This window comes from Protopterus annectens, chromosome 2.part2, assembly GCF_019279795.1.
Source record: "Protopterus annectens isolate FY-2018-M chromosome 2.part2, PAN1.0, whole genome shotgun sequence".
Taxonomy (NCBI): domain Eukaryota; kingdom Metazoa; phylum Chordata; order Ceratodontiformes; family Protopteridae; genus Protopterus; species Protopterus annectens.
Window position 1 is genome coordinate 1042543627 of NC_056730.1, and position 18567 is coordinate 1042562193.

The window sequence follows — 18567 nt, forward strand, 5'->3', positions numbered from 1 at the left end:
ATTTTCTGAAGAATCCCAGTGCAATGAACAGGGAAATGATTGTTAGAGAACAACTTCCCACAATAGTGTGGGAAGAAATAGCCAGGGAATTGTTATGGCTAGGTTTGTATAGGCCCTAGGGCCGATAGCCTAGTACCAACCTATGAACCTATGAATCCCCTCAGGAAACTGATTCTGAGTGGTCATCCCTTTGAAAAATTTTTTTCTGAAATCATATATGGGATGAACCAATTATTTTGCTGGGAACATAACGATATTCCATATTCTTTGAAAATATATTATGATTTATTACAACTGGAATTTCCTTAACATATTCCTGTTCCTCCTCTTTTTCCAGCTCTGGAGGATCTTTTTTTACAGCCAGCAGCATGACTAACAATCAGCCTGCAGCTAATAAAACAAAGAGATTGCATAAAGTTCCTCATTCTTACAAATTCATATTTTTTTATCCCAGGTCTGACCTGCAGTGATTTCCTCTTGAAATCCTTCAGCAACTTAACATTTAGCAAATTTTAATCCCTCTCCATCCTGATAAAGATACAAAAACATTTGATAGCTTTGGGTAAAGTGTGTGTTCCTCTGCCACTCTTAGTTTTATGACTCTTAACCACGCAGCCCACATGTTAAAGTTTTTACTTACTTCATTTGAGAACATAAGAAATATTATTGCTACTTTTCCTTCTCCTGAGGACACATTTTCTCTGAATACTCTTACTGCTTCTATGTCTCAAGTAACCCAACATCCTCTGAAGTGTGCTAATGATTCAGCTGATACCTCTTCAGGGGCGGCTCGTGCAATAGGACTGCAGGACTGCAGCCCTCCCACCTAGAAAACAAAAATAAAACTAAGAAATACAAAAACAAACACCGTAATTCCCGGAAGTACTCTGTACATGCACGCATGCTCTAGATACATGGGAACACTCTCAGACTGCTTTCTCAGCAGTCTAGATAGGGGGAAAGGCATCTTGGCCCCAAGATGCCCAGCAGTCTGTGTGGTGGTGATACTCTGGATACACGGGAACATTCTCAGACTGCTTTCTCAGCAGTCTAGAGTCTGTGCGATTGTGACAAAACAGAATGGAGGCACTCCGGACTGCAGCAGGCTGGACCAATCAAGATGCATGTAGCAGCTAACGAGGTGTGCTGGACCAATCGCGATAACGTACACCAGCAGGGATTAGGACTGTTTGTCAGCAAGCAGCTAAGCAGGGATATGGACTGTTCGAATATCTCAGGTTGCTCGTTGGCAGCTAACGTACACCAGCGGGATTTGGACTGTTCAGATAAGGTGAGCAGTGTGTGTTTTGGACTATTCGGATAAGGTGAGCAGTGTGTGTTTTGGACAAGGTGAGCAGTGAGTGTTTTGGACTGTTTGGATAAGGTGAGCAGTGTATGTTTTGGACTGTTTGGATAAGGTGAGCAGTGTGTGTGTGTGAAATGCCCCAGTTGCTATAAACTGGTGGCTAGAGCAAATTCATGGTGGTGTGGTAGGGAATACCTCAGGCTTGAACCCTGTACCTTGTATGCAGGTGGTAAGGGCCTGAATTCCTTACCCACCACCATTTGTAAAACATTTGCAGATTTTTACCTCATATTTGATCTGTTCTGTTCCTCATAATATCTGTGGTTTCTAAAGAGTTAAGTGCTTAGATATGTTATGGTGCAGTGGTAGCATTGTTGCCTTACAGCTACAGGTTCTCATGTTTGATTCTTGGCTGGGGTGCCTTCTGTGTGGAGTTTGCATCTTCTCCCTGTGGGTTTGCTTTTGTGTCCTCCCATGTTACAAAGACGTGTCTGCATTATTTCTTCCTGGGCCTCTGCTGAAAATTGTTTTTTTGTTCCAGGTTAGACTGTCCTGGTTAACAAATGTTAAATAAAATTGACAGGCATTTGAATTTCAGACTTCAGGTTTCTGAATGATTAATTCCTTAAATATTTGATGGTGCAAAAGTAGTATTGTTGCCTTGCAGCTAGAGGGTCTGTGGTTTGATTCTTGCTGGGGTGCCTTCTGTGTGGAATCTGCATTGCCTCCGTGGATTTGCTCTGGTGTCCTGCCATTTTACAAAGACATGTGTCTGCAGTATTTCTCTCTGGACCTCTGCTGAAAATTGTTTTTGTTCTGTCAGACTTTCCTGCTTAACAAATGTTAAATAAGTAAAATTGACAGGCATTTGAATTTCAGACTTCATATTCTTCAGAAAATACATAGTAACACAAAACCTTTTATTATAGCAATTTTCTAAGTTTATAAGATGAGTATTTGAAATTTGTCCCTATTTTTGGGACTGTATTCCCCCATTATTGGCTTCATCCAGGTTTTTTGTGCTAAGGTTGACAGCTATGGCAAGAACTGAATTTACTGAATATGTTTGAGGGCTGTATTCCCTCATTACTGGGTTTGTCCAGGTGTTTTGTGCTAAGAGGTTGACAGCTATGGTGAGAACTGAATTCACTAAATGATAGCCATTTAAGTTTCAGTCCTCCTCTCTTTCACAAAGCAGCTGATTTGGCATAGTGGTATATTGCTCTGACTGTTTTGCACAGGGACCTTGGCAGTAAAATGTATGGTGATAACACAGCATTTTATTCTAGCAACTTTCCAGAATTATACAAGCAATGTTTAATGTGTCCCTGGTTTTTGGGCTTTTGACACCCCCCCTCATAAATTTTGGCTTTTTCCAGATTTCTTGTGCTGCAAAGTTGAGATGCAGTTGAGTATTGAGTAGATTTTACAAGGAGCTGAGAGCTGCAGGGGAAGAGAAGTTTAGTGCTGCTTATGCTGATGCCGCTTGCATTGTTAATAGCACAACATGTTGTGTACTTACTTTTGATGCAAAAGGCTGTGGGTTCTACTCCCAGAAGAGGTGGATGCTGCTGTACTAAGAATGTCCTCTTTGGCAAAGATACTAACTATGCACCTGTTATCAGTTTGCCATCCATTTCCTATTGCAATATTACTAGCTTAACATTTTTTTAATGTAATATAGGCAATTTATTCCTCAAGGGCAACAGACACTTTATTTTTTGATGAAACCATGAAATATAAAGGTGTTTGCAAGCAGCAACCTCTTCAATAGTTACAGATTTCTTTAATGCGGAATTATTTAGATGACTTTTACTTCTTCAGAGATTATGCGTATTTACTGATAATGGTTGACTGTAGAGGTTTGAGTAGACTTTTATGATGGAAATGTTCTGAACTGGGCAGTTTTGTCATTATTGGTGCATGCATTTTGTTTCACTGTTTACTGGAAACATTTTCTGAATTGAGCAGTTTTGTCATTATTGGTGCATCCGTTTTCTTTCATTGTTTACTGGAAAAATTTTCAAGACAATAAATTTAAAACGCCCTCTAACAATTGTACTGTATTGTACAAGGAATATAATTTAGTACAATCAGGAAGGTGTGTCAAAGAGCACATGTATATTTCATGTGCAAGGGATCTATGATTTGAAAACAGCCCAAAGTTAATCTTTATCTGCCACTGGCAAAATGTATTTTCTTTAAATGTGGGTTTCAATGCTGTTTCAATGAATGTGAGTTTCAAGGGCAGAGAAGTTTTTTATGCTAAGTCTCTTTTCATTGTGAGACTGCATTGCTTTGTATAGCAGATGGCTTAGTGTTTGTACTGTACAATGCAAAATAAAACTTTCAAATGAAGTCCAAATCATCATAGAAGTAAAGCAGTAAGCACATATAGTGTTTATGGTAAATGGGGTGAAATAGCCAAGTAATGGTTCATTGGAATGGCTGCAGGGGAGGGGGGCACCATTCGACCATGAGTTTTTGAGGGGGAAGGGTGGCAAACTCAAAGACAGCCCCGGCTGAACTATACCTCCCAACTGTCTAGATTTTGATAGAATGAATAGATTTGTCCTTCTTATTTTTGGTTTGTGCTTCATAAAATTTGTGGTTTTCTGGCAAATCATTTAGGAATGAAGTCACTAAATAATGACAGACACTGAGCTTCAGACTTCATAACCTTCAGAAAAATGCATGCTAAAGTAAGACCTGTTATTCTGTCAACTGTCTCAGTTTATACAAGAGCAACTTTTAGTACTGTTTATATGTTCCCTCAATATATTTGGCCTTGTCCAGATTTATTACATTAACAGGTTGAGAGGCACATGCAAATAAATTGCTTTATAGAATTAGGCATAGCCAAACCTCTCAAGTGTCCCCAATTTTGGCTCAAAATGTTGCTCTTCCCCTAATAATCTCTCTGCAAAATAGCAATTTTGGAAGAAAACATGGAGGGTTTACAATTAAGAAATACCTGTAATAATCAGAGTTATAGATTACTTTTATTTCAGAAATGCATGTAGATTCTTTTATTTTGTCAGCTGCTCAAGTTAGCAGTACTAATATTTATATTTTTGCATCACATTTTTTGTCCATTTTTCATAAAATTGTGTTTATTTGGCAAATTAGTGGCAAATCATTAAAGACTGAAGTTAGAAAATAATGATAGGCATTTGAGTTTCAGATTTCATACCCTTCAGAAAATTAATACTAATGCAAGACCGACTATTCTATTATCTTTCTAAGTTTATAAGAGCAATATTTAAAAATTGTCCTTATTTTTGGGCCTTTGTCCCACTTCTATGTATGGCTTTGTCCAGATTTCTTGCTCTGAGGTTGAGAGGTATGACAAATGTGTCAGGGCCATCACAGTCAGCCAGAGACATTTCAAATTGTGACATACTTGTTGCACCCCATTCCCCCATGTAGTGACTCTGGATGTGTCCAAGCAAGGCAAGGAGCAGTTATGCAGTGTAAATGTGCAGAGTATCCCCCCATCCAAGGTAGACACAAGTACTACAATGGCTTTTCATCTGTCCTTGATTTTGCAGAATAGTCTGGTTTCTGTCATATTTTTGTACTGTTGATTTATACTTATTATTCAGAAAGTGCATGTTGCTCTGTGCTTAAGTAGCAATGCTTTAATGACCATCAGGTAAGCTTGCCTGAGATCATAAGATGCAAGTAAGCTTTAATATGCATACTGTTAAAGAATTGCCAACATTGAAGGCCTTTCTGCTGTTACCATGCAGAGAATACTTACATAACTAGATAATGTATAAGCCTTGGGTATTGAAATGCATATGACAGTATTTGTAATAAAGGACAGGATTACATTATTTTTAAGAAGCTCATTACACTTGTTGGATTCCAGTCATCTCTGCAGGCTTTAGCCGTAAACTAAACAGAATGCCAATCTGTCGTGTGGTCCATAACCTGTACAATAATCCTTTAAGCAATGTATCTTGAGCTTGTTTCTTGTTTGCTTTTCATTTTTTACTTCATGTTTTCCCCATGAAACAAGTAGATAGTTGTCAGGCAGCAGGTCTTTTTTGGATAAGAAACATTTTTACAAGTGGGGGCATCACAGAGATTGCTACTTTTAGCATGTTACTTGGTACTTTAATAAAGCTGAATATAAATTATAATTAGAACTGCAGTGCAGGCAGAAGTGGTTTGAGTTGAGTGCTGCTTGTTTTTCTTATACTTGATTTTGACTGGCATTCCAGTAATGTATTTAAAAAGTAATTTATTTTTTCATGCCTCACAACCTTTTTGTTTCTATCTAGATATTAAGTAAGCTGTCATGCAGCCAATGCACTGAAATATTTTTTTTTCTTCTACACTTTATTTTGTCTTAATTGGACTCTCATAATGACAGTTTGGCACCCAGGGCAGCGTATTTAATTAAAGTTAATTTTTGTGGTTTTGCGCATAGCTCCTCCACTTTCTAGTTGGCTGCACCCCTTCCCATTGACCCCACCCATTCAGCTGTCTCCTGCAGCCCCCCTTTGATTTGAAGTCACCATCCGCCACTGTACCTCTTCCAGAACAGCTCTTACTGGGTCTCTTTTAAGAAGGCTTGCATGGTTAAATTCTCAAAATTTTCCTGAGAATGTTACAGCTGAAATCTTGAATGCTCCCCTTGATAGAGAGAGAGAGAGAGACTGTATTTAGACCATCTACTGCTGTGGTCCCGAAAAAGTGTGGTGAGAGAGGGAAACTAATACAAAAGGTTACTCAGATTTGTCCACTTACTTCTTCATATTTTTTAAAGGTTTCTTTCCTAACTCAGCATCTTCTTATAAAATAATAAAATAAGCAAACTCAGCAAACATCTATTAAGCAGATATTATAAAAAAAAAAAAAACAATGGTAAGAATTCACCAAGAAAAGGGGGAGGGGCTCTGAGCAAGTAGGGCAGTCCAACAAGTCTGAATGCAAGTTTACAAACTAGTTTGGAAAACTAACTATTGCTCTGTTTGAACCAACTCATCAGGCTGATCTGAAATTCTTAACATGGAAAATAATATTGCTCACTGCTCTGACTTAATCTGATTGTAGTATGATGAGCATGTTTTGGAAACATATGTCTTATAAACAATAGTCACTAGCTAAAGATACTTATTTAATGCATCTGTCCATGAAACAAACAAAGTTTCAATGAGAAATATAGGTCAACTGATCTAATAACAATAAGCCATTACTTTGGTTTATAAATATAAATCAGAGCCATTACTTCGGTTTATAAATAAAAATCAGAGATTTTAAAATTAAAAGAATTTGGTATTTAAAGTCATCAGTCCAAAGATACACAGTATAAGCATACATTACCATGAGCAAAAGCATATACTAGGGCCTCTACATCCACGCAGTTACCACCTTCCTTTACAGGGCAAAGCCTGTGGACAATACATTGGCCCTGTCCCTTAAACAGCAGGAGTTTATCCACATTTTTACAAAATCTCACCAAGACAACATTGATATACAGACTGTATTTATATAGCCTATATCATGGACAGAAGTAGGTTAAAAACTAAAAAAGATAGCTGGGTGCACAAGACCCAGGATAAAAAAGTGCCCAATACTGGTATGCGCACTGGTGCCAGGACTAGAAAACATGACAGTGTAGAATCCTCAAAATATGGAAACATTCCTACAATGGGGTCAGGCCAGGCCCAGGGGGAGGATGGCCCCCCTGTTGTAGAAGGAAGTAGCAGTCCACAAAAGTCACAAAAACTGATAGGCCAAAGAAGAGCCATAAAGACAATAAAGTGGAATACTGAGGATAAGAAAGAAATTATGCATTGTTACTATTATGCAAAAAGCCCAGAATTTCCAGACACAAAATATGCAAAATGATTAAGAGAGAAATTAGAGGGAAAAAAACTTCCACAAGAAAGACTGTCAGAAGCTTCAAATGAAAATTTGTGTTATTTGATACAACAGATTTGTGAAAAACAGTATATAGATCAAGAAATCTTGACCTGTTTGGAAAAAGAAGCATCTGAGGAAGTGTGAAAATATAAACAATAAAACCAAGATATTTGAAAGTATAAAAAAGAAATATGGACAAGGGAAAGAAAGAAAGAGATCTGATATGGTGCAATATTTATGCAAAGGAGAAAGCCAAACTAATCAAAATGAAGAAGGCAGCCCCAAAGATATTCAAAGAAAAATACAGGCAAAGGCATCCAGATATGGAAAATTTCACAATAAAAAAAATAACATCACAAAGATGGACCCCCGTATTTACAAAGCCCTGTAGAACGTGCAGGATTAGTCTAAGAGCTATTTTTGGCAATATGGCCGACGTGCAATGCAGGAACGAGCTCCCGGAATGTGCACATGAGCTCTTAGACTAATCCTGCACAGACTGAGCTCTTGTATGCAAATTTCCCTCATTTGCAGGTGAAAACCATGAAAATGAGGGTAATATGTGATCCAGGAAGCTGGCAGCTGTCAGTGCAGGACGAGTGCAGTGTGCAGAAATGTACTCAGTTAGTAACTGAGTACATTTCTGCAATCTACAAAACAGAGCTATGACAGCTCTAAATATAGGCTACATATCATTGAGGAAGCATGCCAATGGCCAAGTAGAAGGCCATTGGCATTACAAACTGTTAAAAAAAAAATAAACAACCTTTAATTTTTTTTCTGCAGATTACGCCTGTTTAAGCATAGGGCAGCTACACGCAAATGGGATTAGGGGGAAAATAATAAAATAAACTTAAAATAAGCATTCTAACTAAAATCAGTATTCTGCCATGCAAGTCAATGGCAGGCAGAAGACAACCTGGCCAGTGAGTAATGGTTGCAAAGGGGGAGGCTCAGTGTGGGACATATAACTATGCATTAGCAGGCAATCCTATGCAAATGAGGGAAAGGTTAGTGAATCCCAGATTTTCCCAGGGTGTGAGGCAGGTCCCAAGAGTGTAAGAGTAGAAATAGCTGGGTGCAAGTCTAGGATATAGGTGACATCATGGGGGTGTGTGTCAGGCATACTGTAAGTGGATTAGAGATCTGTGGCTCGGGATTGCTCCTAGCTTAGCACAGCTAAGCAAGGGGTGTGTCTAAACCTGCCTAGCACTCTTTACAAAGTGTAAGCGGGTGTGCGTGCTGTGCACCGGGTTTTACAGGAAGAAAAAGGAAGTTAAACCAGGAAAAAGCAGCTCTGTGCACATTTGAGCACTCCGTTTGCACGGTGCACACACGGGCTTAAACAGGGCGGCAATGGGAAGGGAAAACAGCAGTAGGAAGGTAATCAAAGAGAACTAGATTAGCTGACAGGTGAAATGTATCAGAATCAGCCAGTTACACAGGCAGCAGACCAGCCCAGCCCAGCCCAGCACAACATTATAAACTATGCAAACACCGTTCCCCCTTATTTTTCCCAAAAACTCTGCACCACCAGTGTATACAGATGGGGAAATTTTACAAAATGAAAACAAGAGAAAAAATGTTAGGGGTTGCTTTTGCTATCATAAGCCAGCATATGCAAGAGGCTGAGGGTGGTGAGGATGTGAATGCTGCTGAGCAACCACAGTGAGGAGACAGAGAAGAGTATACAGACCCAGGGTAACCTACCAAGGGCTACATGAGCTGGAGATAGTGGAGCGCTATAGGGTGGACAGGAACCTCCTACAGCAAATTGTTGAGCTGTGCCGGCTACGTCTGACACAGAACTAACAGAGGGGAACCCATCCCAGTGGATACCAAGGTATGTGTAGGCCTAAGAATACTAGCTACAGGTAAGGTACCTTCCAAAGGCCAACTGGGGATATGATGGGGATTTCACAGGCATCAGCATCCAGGGTACTCCACTATTTCCTAGATGCCATGTCAGCACATATCGGTGAGCACGTATATTTCCCCATCACCCATAAGGTGCTGTCCAGCAATATGCATCTCTTACACCAAATAGCAGAATACCCTGAGGTAGTGGGTGCAATAGACTGCACGCACATATGCATTAAAGCACCACCAGGAGAGTGGGATAGAGTCTACATCAACCCAAGGGCTTCCCCTCCATCAACTGCCAGGTCATGTGCGATGCCCAGGGCATAATAATGAATGTGTGTGCTGGCTGCCCTGGAAGCTACCATGATTCCCGCATCTGACGCAGCTGTACCAGACATTTGCCACATGGTTACCTAGTGGGGGATGCTGGATATGCACTGGAGCCATGGCTGATGACACCCATCAGAAATGCATACACACCCAAACAAGAACTCCATAATGAGGCACAAGCACAAACACGAATCATATTAGAGAGTGTGTTTGGGATGCTCAAGTCACGGATCCGGTACCTGGACACATCCGGTGGAGCCTTGCAGTACTCACCAACTACATGTACCCAAATTGTCCTTGTATGTGCCATGCTACACAATATGATCCTGCGGAAACAGCTGCAGCAGGAACAGCATGGGGCAGGGCCACACAGCCCCCCACCAGTGCCAAGGCCTGCACAGGTGCAGAGTGACTTGGAGGAGGAACAACCTGAGCCTGCCCTAGTAGGCAGAAGGAGGCATGCCCAGTATGCCCTTGCCTTGGCAAAGAGGCAACACATAGCACATGCACTGACACAGTAGGAACCCAGGGAATGACACCTCTCTCTGACTCGCACATTCAGTAAAAGGGATGCCAAGCATGACACTACCTGTGCTCAACCATGTATAGAGAGTGTGCTATGTGCATCCAACATAGGCAGCCCTGCAGCACCACCCTCAATACTGGGACACCCACAAGGTAAGTGACTCACACATGCCAGTTGGGGGGGGGCACATACCCAACAGTCACAGCCAGCAGGATAGGGGTAGACAAACACAAACAAATGCTGTACTATGGCCTCTGAATGAGCCCCATGGCTAACCCCTACCCCAGGCCTACACAGACAGACTACAGCAGACCAGCCAGTTGGATGTAAGCTGTGATGGCTAGGAAGTCAGAAACTAATATGTAGGTAGTGAAAGCTAAGATCTGTAGTACACTGGTATGCCTCTAGCCATCATGATAGGTAAGACTACAGACTGAAATGGTGTACCCGACATACCAGTACAGTCCTAGCAAATGTGTAAAAGTGTAAAGTGTGCCTCACCATCCTATGTACACTTATAGTAACAGTCAGGTGTGCCTCCCCACCCCTGTGTAGAAATGTAGAAACAGTCATGTGTCCCCCCCGCTATGCAGAAATGTAGCAACAGTCAATGCCAAATGACCGATGGATACCCCACAGACACAGCATGCTACCTGTCAGTGTACAAGACAGTGGCAGCTGGTGACTTCAAATCACAGGGGGGCTGCAGGAGACAGCTGAATGGATGGGGTCAAGGGGAAGGGGTGTGGTCAACTAGAAAGGGGAGGGGCTATGCACAAAACCACAAAAACTAACTTTAATTAAATACGCTGCCCTGGGTGGCAAACCATCATTATGAAAGTCCAATCAAGACAAAAATAAGTGTAGACGAATAAAAATATTTCAATGCATTGGCTGCATGACAGCTTACTTAATATCTAGATGGAAACAAAAGGTTGTGAGGCATGAAAAAATAAATTACTTTTTAAATACATTATTGGAATGCCAGTCAAAATCAAGTATAAGAAAAAACAGAAGCACTCAACTCAAACCACTTCTCCTTGCACTGTAGTTCTAATTATAATATATTCAGCTTTATTAAAGTACCAAGTGACATGCTGAAAGTAGAAATCTCTGTGATGCCCCCACTTGTAAAAATGTTTCTTATCCAAAAAAGACCTGCTGCCTGACAACTTGTTTCATGGGGAAAACATGATCAAAGTAAAAAATGAAAAGCAAACAAGAAACAAGCTCAAGATACATTGCTTAAAGGATTACTGTACAGGTTATGGACCACACATGATTGGCATTCTGTTTAGTTTACGGGTAAAGTCTGTAGAGATGACTGGAAGTCTCCAACAAGTGTAATGAGCTTTTTAAAATAATGGAATCCTGTCCTTTACTACCCAAGGCTTATACATTATCTAGTCAAGTATTCGCTGCATGGCAACAACAGAAAGGCTTTCAATGTTGGCAATTCTTTAACAGTATGCTTATTAAAGCTTACTTGCATCTTACGATCTCAGACAAGCTTACCTTATGGTCATTAAAGCATTGCTACTTAAACACAGAGCAACAGGCACTTTGAGTAATAAGCATAAATCTGAGTAATAAGCATAAATCAACAGTACAGAAATATGACAGAAACCAGACCATTCTGCAAAATCAAGGACAGATGAAAAGCCACTGTAGTACTTATGCAGTGTGTCCTCCCCATCCAAGGTAGACACAACTACTCCTTGCCTTGCTTGGACACATCCAGAGTCACTACATGGGGGAGTGGGGTGCAACAAGTATGTCACAATTTGAAATGTCTCTGGCTGACTGTGATGGCCCTGACACATTTGTCATACCTCTCTACCTCAAGAGCAAGAAATCTGGACAAAGCCATACACAGAAGTGGGACAAAGGCCCAAAAATAAGGCCAATTTTTAAATACTGCTCTAATAAACTTAGAAAGGTAATAGAATAGGTCTTGCATTAGTATGGATTTTCTGAAGGGTATAAAATCTGAAACTCAAATGTCTGTCATTTTCTAACTTCAGTCTTTAGTGATTTGTCACTAATTTGCCAAAACACACAATTTTGTGAAAAATGGGATGCAAAAATATAAAATAGACACACAATACAGCTGGGAACCTGCCAAGGAAGGGACACTTTAATATTAGTACTGCTACCTTGAGCAGCTGACAAAATAAAATAATCTATATGCATTTCAACTAAGTAATCTATAACTTTGATTATTACAGTTATTTCTTAATTGTAAACCCTCCATGTTTTCTTCCAAAATTGCTATTTTGCGGAGGGATTATTAGGGGGAAGAGCAACATTTTGAGCCAAAAATCGGGGACAGTTGAGAGGTTGGCTATGCCTAATTCTATAAAGCAATTTATTTGCATGTACCTCTCAACCTGTTAATGCAGTAAATCTGAACAAGGCCAAATATATTGGGGGCACATATAAACAGTACTAAAAATTGCTCTTGTATAAATTGAGACAGTTGATAGAACAGCTCTTACTTTAACATACATTTTTCTGAAGGTTATGAAGTCTGAAACTCAGTGTATCATTATTTAGTGACTTAATTCCTAAATGATTTGCCAGAAAACTACAAATTTTATGAAGAACAAACCAAAAATAAGAAGCAAAAATCTATTCATTCTTTGAAAATCTGGACAGTTGGGAGGTATAGTTCAGCTGGGCCTGTCTGAGTTTGCTGCCCTTCCCCCCTGGCCCTGACAAAATCATAGTTGAATGGAGTCTCTGCAGCCATTCCAATGAACCATTACTTGGCTATTTCACTCCATTTACCATAAACACTAATGTGCATACTGCTTTACTTCTATGATGAGTTGGACTTCATTTGAAAGTTTTATTTTGTATTTTACAGCACAAACACTAAGTCATCTGCTAAACAAAGCAATACAGTCTCACAATGAAAACTTAGCATTAAAACTTCTCTGCCCTTGAAACTCACATTCATTGAAACAGCATTGAAACCCACATTCAAAGAAAATACATTTTGCCAGTGGCAGACAAAGATTAATTTTGGGCTGTTTCAAATCATAGGCCCCTCGCATATGAAACATACATGTGCTCTTTGATACACCTTCCTCATTGTACTAAAATTATATTCCTTGTACAATACAGTACAGTACAGTTGTTAGAGGGTGTTTTAAATTTGTTTTGAACATTTTTCCAGTAAGCAATGAAACAAAACGTATGCACCCATAATGGCAAAACTGCCCAGTTGAGAACATTTATCATAAAAAAGTCTACTCAGACTTCCACAGTCTACCATTATTAGTAAATATACACAATTCTACAGTCCACCATTATTAGTAAATATGCACAATTCTACAGTCCACCATTATCAGTAAATATGCACAATTCTACAGTCCACCTTTATCAGTAAATATGCACAATTCTACAGTCCATTATCAGTAAATATGCACAATCTCTGAAGTAAAAGTCATCTAAATAATTCCACATTAAAGAAATCTGTAACTAATGAAGAGGTTGCTGCTAGCAATCACCTTTATATTTCATGGTTTCATCGAAAAATAAAGTGTCTGTTGCCCCTCAGGAATAAATTGCCTATATTACATTAAAATATGATAAGCTAGTAATAATATTGCAAGAGGAAATGGATGGCAAACTGATAACAAACTCATATTTAGTATATTCACCAAGGAGAACATTCTCAGTATGGCAGCATCCATCCCTTGTGGGAGTAGAACCCACAGCCTTCTGCATCAAAAGCAAGTACACAACCTGTTGTGCTATAGTATTAACAAGGCAAAGCACTAAACTTCTGTTCCCCTGCAGTTCTCAGCTCCTTGTAAAATCTACTCAATACTCAACTGCATCTCAACTTCACAGCACAAGAAAACTGGAAAAAGCCAAAATGCATTTGGGGGGGGGGGTCAAAAGCCCAAAAACCAGGGACACATTAAACATTGCTTGTATAATCTTGGAAAGTTGCTAGAATAAAATGTTGTGTTACCACCATACATTTTACTGCCAAAGTCCCTGAGCAAAACAGTCAGAGTAACATACCACTACGCCACATCAGCTGCTTTGTAAAAGAGGGGAAGACTGAAACTTAAATGGCTATTATTTAGTGAATTCAGTTCTCACCATAGCTGTCAACCTCTTAGTACAAAACACCTGGACAAACCCAGTAATGAGGGAATACAGCCCTCAAACATATTCAGTGAATTCAGTTCTTGCCATAGCGGTCAACCTTAGCACAAAAACCTGGACGAAGCCAATAATGGGGGAATACAGTCCCAAAAATAGGGACAAATTTAAAATATTAATCTTATAAACTTAGAAAATTGCTAGAAAAGAAAGGTTGTGTTACTATGTATTCTGAAGAACATGAAGTCTGAAATTCAAATGCCTGTCAATTTTACTGCTGACAGAACAAAAACAATTTTCAGCAGAGACCCAGGGATTAATACTGCAGACACGTCTTTGTAAAATGACACGGCACCAGAGCAAATCCACACAAACACAGGGAGGAGATGCAGACTCCACACAGAAGGCACCACAGCCAAGAATCAAACCAGAAAACCTATAGCTGTGAGGCAACAATACTACCACTGCACCATCAAATATGCAAGGAATTAAACATTCAGAAACCTGAAGTCTGAAATTCAAATGCCTGTCAATTTTATTTAACATTTGTTAATCAGGACAGTTTGGCTTGGAACAAAAAAAAACAATTCTCAGCAGAGGCCCCGGAAGAAATAATGCAGACATGTCTTTGCAACATGGGAGGACACAAAAGCAAACCCACACAAACACAGGGAGAAGATACAGACCCCCCCACAAAGAAGGCACCCCAGCCAAGAACCAAACCCAAGAACCTATAGCTATGAGGCAGCAATGCTACCACTGCACCATCAAATTTCAAGCATTTCATATTTAAAAAACACAGATATTATGAGGAATAGATCAGATCAAATATGAGGCAAAAATCTGCAATTTTTTTACAAATGGTGGTGGGTAGGGAATTCAGGTCTTTAACACCTGCATACAAGGTACAGGGTTCAAGCCTGAGGTATTCCCTACCACACCACCATGAGTCTAATCACCAGTACATCCCACCTGAGGCATTTTCACACACACACACACACACACGGTCCTGTAGTAAAAGCAAAACCACACACTCGGTCCTGTAGTAAAAGCAAAACCACACACTCGGTCCTGTAGTAAAAGCAAAACCACACACTCCACTCCACGTCCTGTAGTAAACCACACACACACTCCACTTACCTGGTCCTGTAGTAAATCCCTGTCCATAAAACCACCATACATCCCGATGAGACTGCAGCCACCATACATCCAGTAAGGAAATCCCACGCAAAATCCGACCCTGCCCGTAAAACCACCATACATCCCGATGAGACTGCAGCCACCATACATCCAGTAAGGAAATCCCACGCAAAATCTGACCCTGCCCGTCGCGAGATCTTCCCCTGCAGCAAACTCCAATCCAATCCTTCCCCTGACTGCCGACATTGCAGTCCGACCCCAACGCGTTTCCCCAGCGAGTTCCCAGGAGTCTAAAACTGCATAGACTTGTGGGAGCGCTCCTGTCCATGATTATCAATCAGGACTGCCGTGCGCATGCTCCATGCACTAGACTGTCAGCAGTGCGCATGCGCGAAGTCCGCGAAATTTAAAATTTTTTTTTTGTTTTATTTTTTATTTTATCTGTACTATCAGGTTGAGGGGGCTGCAGACCGGCAGTCCGATAGCACTGGCCGCCCCTGGCTTTGGAGAGTGTGTTTTTTATCTGTGCGGCCATGATTACCAGGTCTTGGTATTCCACCGGTATTGAGATGGGCCCTTTAGGGGGTGAAGGGGGTGAAGTTAGCACTGAACCTATCTGCCAGGATGTTGGCAATATCAGTTGGTTCTGTATGTTTAGTGCCATTGTGCTGTAACTTAGAGCAGATCTGAGTGTTGCCATTGAGATTCTTGGCATAACTATAGAATGCCTTGTGGTTGTCTTTAGAATCTGTGGTGATTTTGTTTTCATAACTAGCTTTGGAGGATTTTATGAGGGATCTCAGCTTCTTACTGAGGCTGACAAGGGAGTTTTTCCAATCTTGGGATTTTACTCTTTTTTGCAACAGTTTCTTTCTTCTGTTGTAGAGTTTGTTTATGGCAGGGGACCACCAGATTTGCTTCCTTTTCTTGGAGGAGAGCATCTTGGTTCTATTTGGGATGGCACGGTCCATGCACTCGTGTATGTGTTCATACAGTGCATTGGTGTAAGATTCAGCAGTCGTACTTCTACTTTCTGTCTGCAAGGGGGTCATGAAGTTTGCCACTTCTGTCTTGTGAACCATGAAGTTGGCTTTGAAGAAGTTTTTTGCAGTGGTTACCTTAATGGGGTGTGAAGGAGGGATGTGAATGTCTAGGGTGATTAGCTTATGGTTGAATCTGACCAACGAGGAGCTGAACTCTGGTGTGGAGCATCGGTCACCCATGTTGGTAATGAACAGGTCTAGGATATCGGTGCCCCTGGTGGGGGTATGGATAAGTTGATCCAAGGTGTTGGAATTTATGAATTCCAAAAATCGTTGTGCAAATGTGTTTGTACATGAGTAGTTTTCCCAGTTAATGTCGAGGTAGTTGAAGTCGCCCAGTATTAGGGTATTTGATTGTACCTTAATACTTTCTATTATGTTAAGAAAAGTGGAGTGGGAATCATGGGGCAGGTGGGGGATCTGTAGCAAGCTACAATTCGTTTTGGAGTCTTGCCTAGTGTTAGTTACACATAGAGAATCTTGGATGCATTATGTTGGGCAACTAGCCTGGAGGTGTGGGTATCCTTGGTGAATATGGACTCTCCTCCACCTTTAGTGTTTCGGTCCAGGTTAGGTGGCAGAAAGGTGTGGTATGCATTGTAGCCTGGTATTGCAGAGGTACTCTCTGAAACCTTGAACCAGGTCTCTGTCACTGCACAGATGTCGATGTTCTCCATTTTGAGGAGTGCCTCAAGTGAGTGAATTTTGAGGTTTAGACTTCTAGCATTGAGTAGCATTACCCTCAAATTTTGCTTCCTTGTACCTGTTATGGTATTAATTTTGTCATTTGAACCCTGCCTAAAAAGACACTACAGAGGTGGCAAGAACCTTAGCCAGTGTCCAAAATCCCAGAGGCAACAGGTGCAAGCCATCTCTGGCAAAGCATTGTGGTCTGTCAATCATGTCATCCCAGGCAGACAGATACTGGATCCCCTTAGAATGACACCAGAAGCTTAGCCAATTGTTGAAGTCAATCATTTTGTCCTTGTACTGTGATATCATTCTGGGTGATGGCAGGATGCTACTCAGGGCTAGGGTCATACCTGCCTGTGCTACAAGATTGGAGAGCTCCTCCATGTCTCTTTTCATGTTGTCCAGGGAGGTATGTCTCACGTCATTCACTCCAACATGGACAATGACAGAATTATTTGTATTTGTTGTGGCATGATCTGAGTGCGTGTGTTATGTGGCAGATCCTGGCACCTGACAGGTAGCTGACCATAATTCTCTCCTTGTTTAGCCTGGTGAGTGGGACATCAGTGTGTTGGGTATGTTGTTTTGCCTTAGGGGCTGAGGTTGAGTGGCACACTGGTTTTGTGAGCTATGTGTCACTTGGGTTGTGTTGGGGTTGTTTGTGTTTCAGCATCAAAGGTCTCTGTTGCTTGGGCAGATTTTTATTAAGAGCCACCACTGATGTAGGTGTGTGTTTTGTGTTACTATGTGTGGGTTTTGGTGATGTAGATTTTGAAGGACTATGTGTTGTGGGTGTTTACCTTCTCCTCTTGACTGACTAGTCCATTCTTCGCTGGAGAGAACTTGGCTTCCAGCTTGGCTATATAAGCATATCTCTCACAGGTTTTAGTGTTGGGTGGTAGGAGGAGAGTGTTGTCTGTGTACATGAGGCAATTGCTACATTGCTCCAAGATGTCCAGATTCACCAGGTGGACATGAGAAAACACCGGGAGCTAACCCTTAGACATGCCTGGATAGGTGCTTATTTATTTAAGTGCTAGAACTGTTTTCCTCTTTACTTAGTAAGGAAAGTTGAGTGCTGTAGCAATTTATATAATATCTAGTGCTACAATGAGTTCTAAGCAAGTGCTGAGCTCAAAGAATCCAGTTTGAGTGCTAAAACTGGAAAACTGGCTAGTTCTAAGGGAAAATTTGGAGAGCAGACTTTCTGGCACCAGTAATAGTTTAATCCTAGCTAAGTTGCACTGATCAATGTGCAATCCCACACAAACATGGGTTTTTAAGCCAGAAAGTGTAAAGGGATAGAAAGCAGCCCCAAACAGCCAATGAGGTACAATTCCTGAGCAGGAAACCACTCCTCTAGTAACAGATTGGCTGTTCAATGCTTACCACTCCCACTGATAAGCAGAAAGACTTCCTTCTACCACAGCAAGGTCTGGACAACTCAGACACACAAAAATAAAGTCCTGAAACCAGCTCTTCAGTGTGTGGGATACCAGTAGCACTATATATATATATATATATATATATATATATATATATATATATATACATCCAGGGCCAAACTATTCCATTCCTCAGACTTATACTGGGAGCCAGAATAGTCCCCCTGCAGAAGCCTTAGGCTGTGGTGCTTTCCCAGGAGTCGGATAAATATATTGGACTCC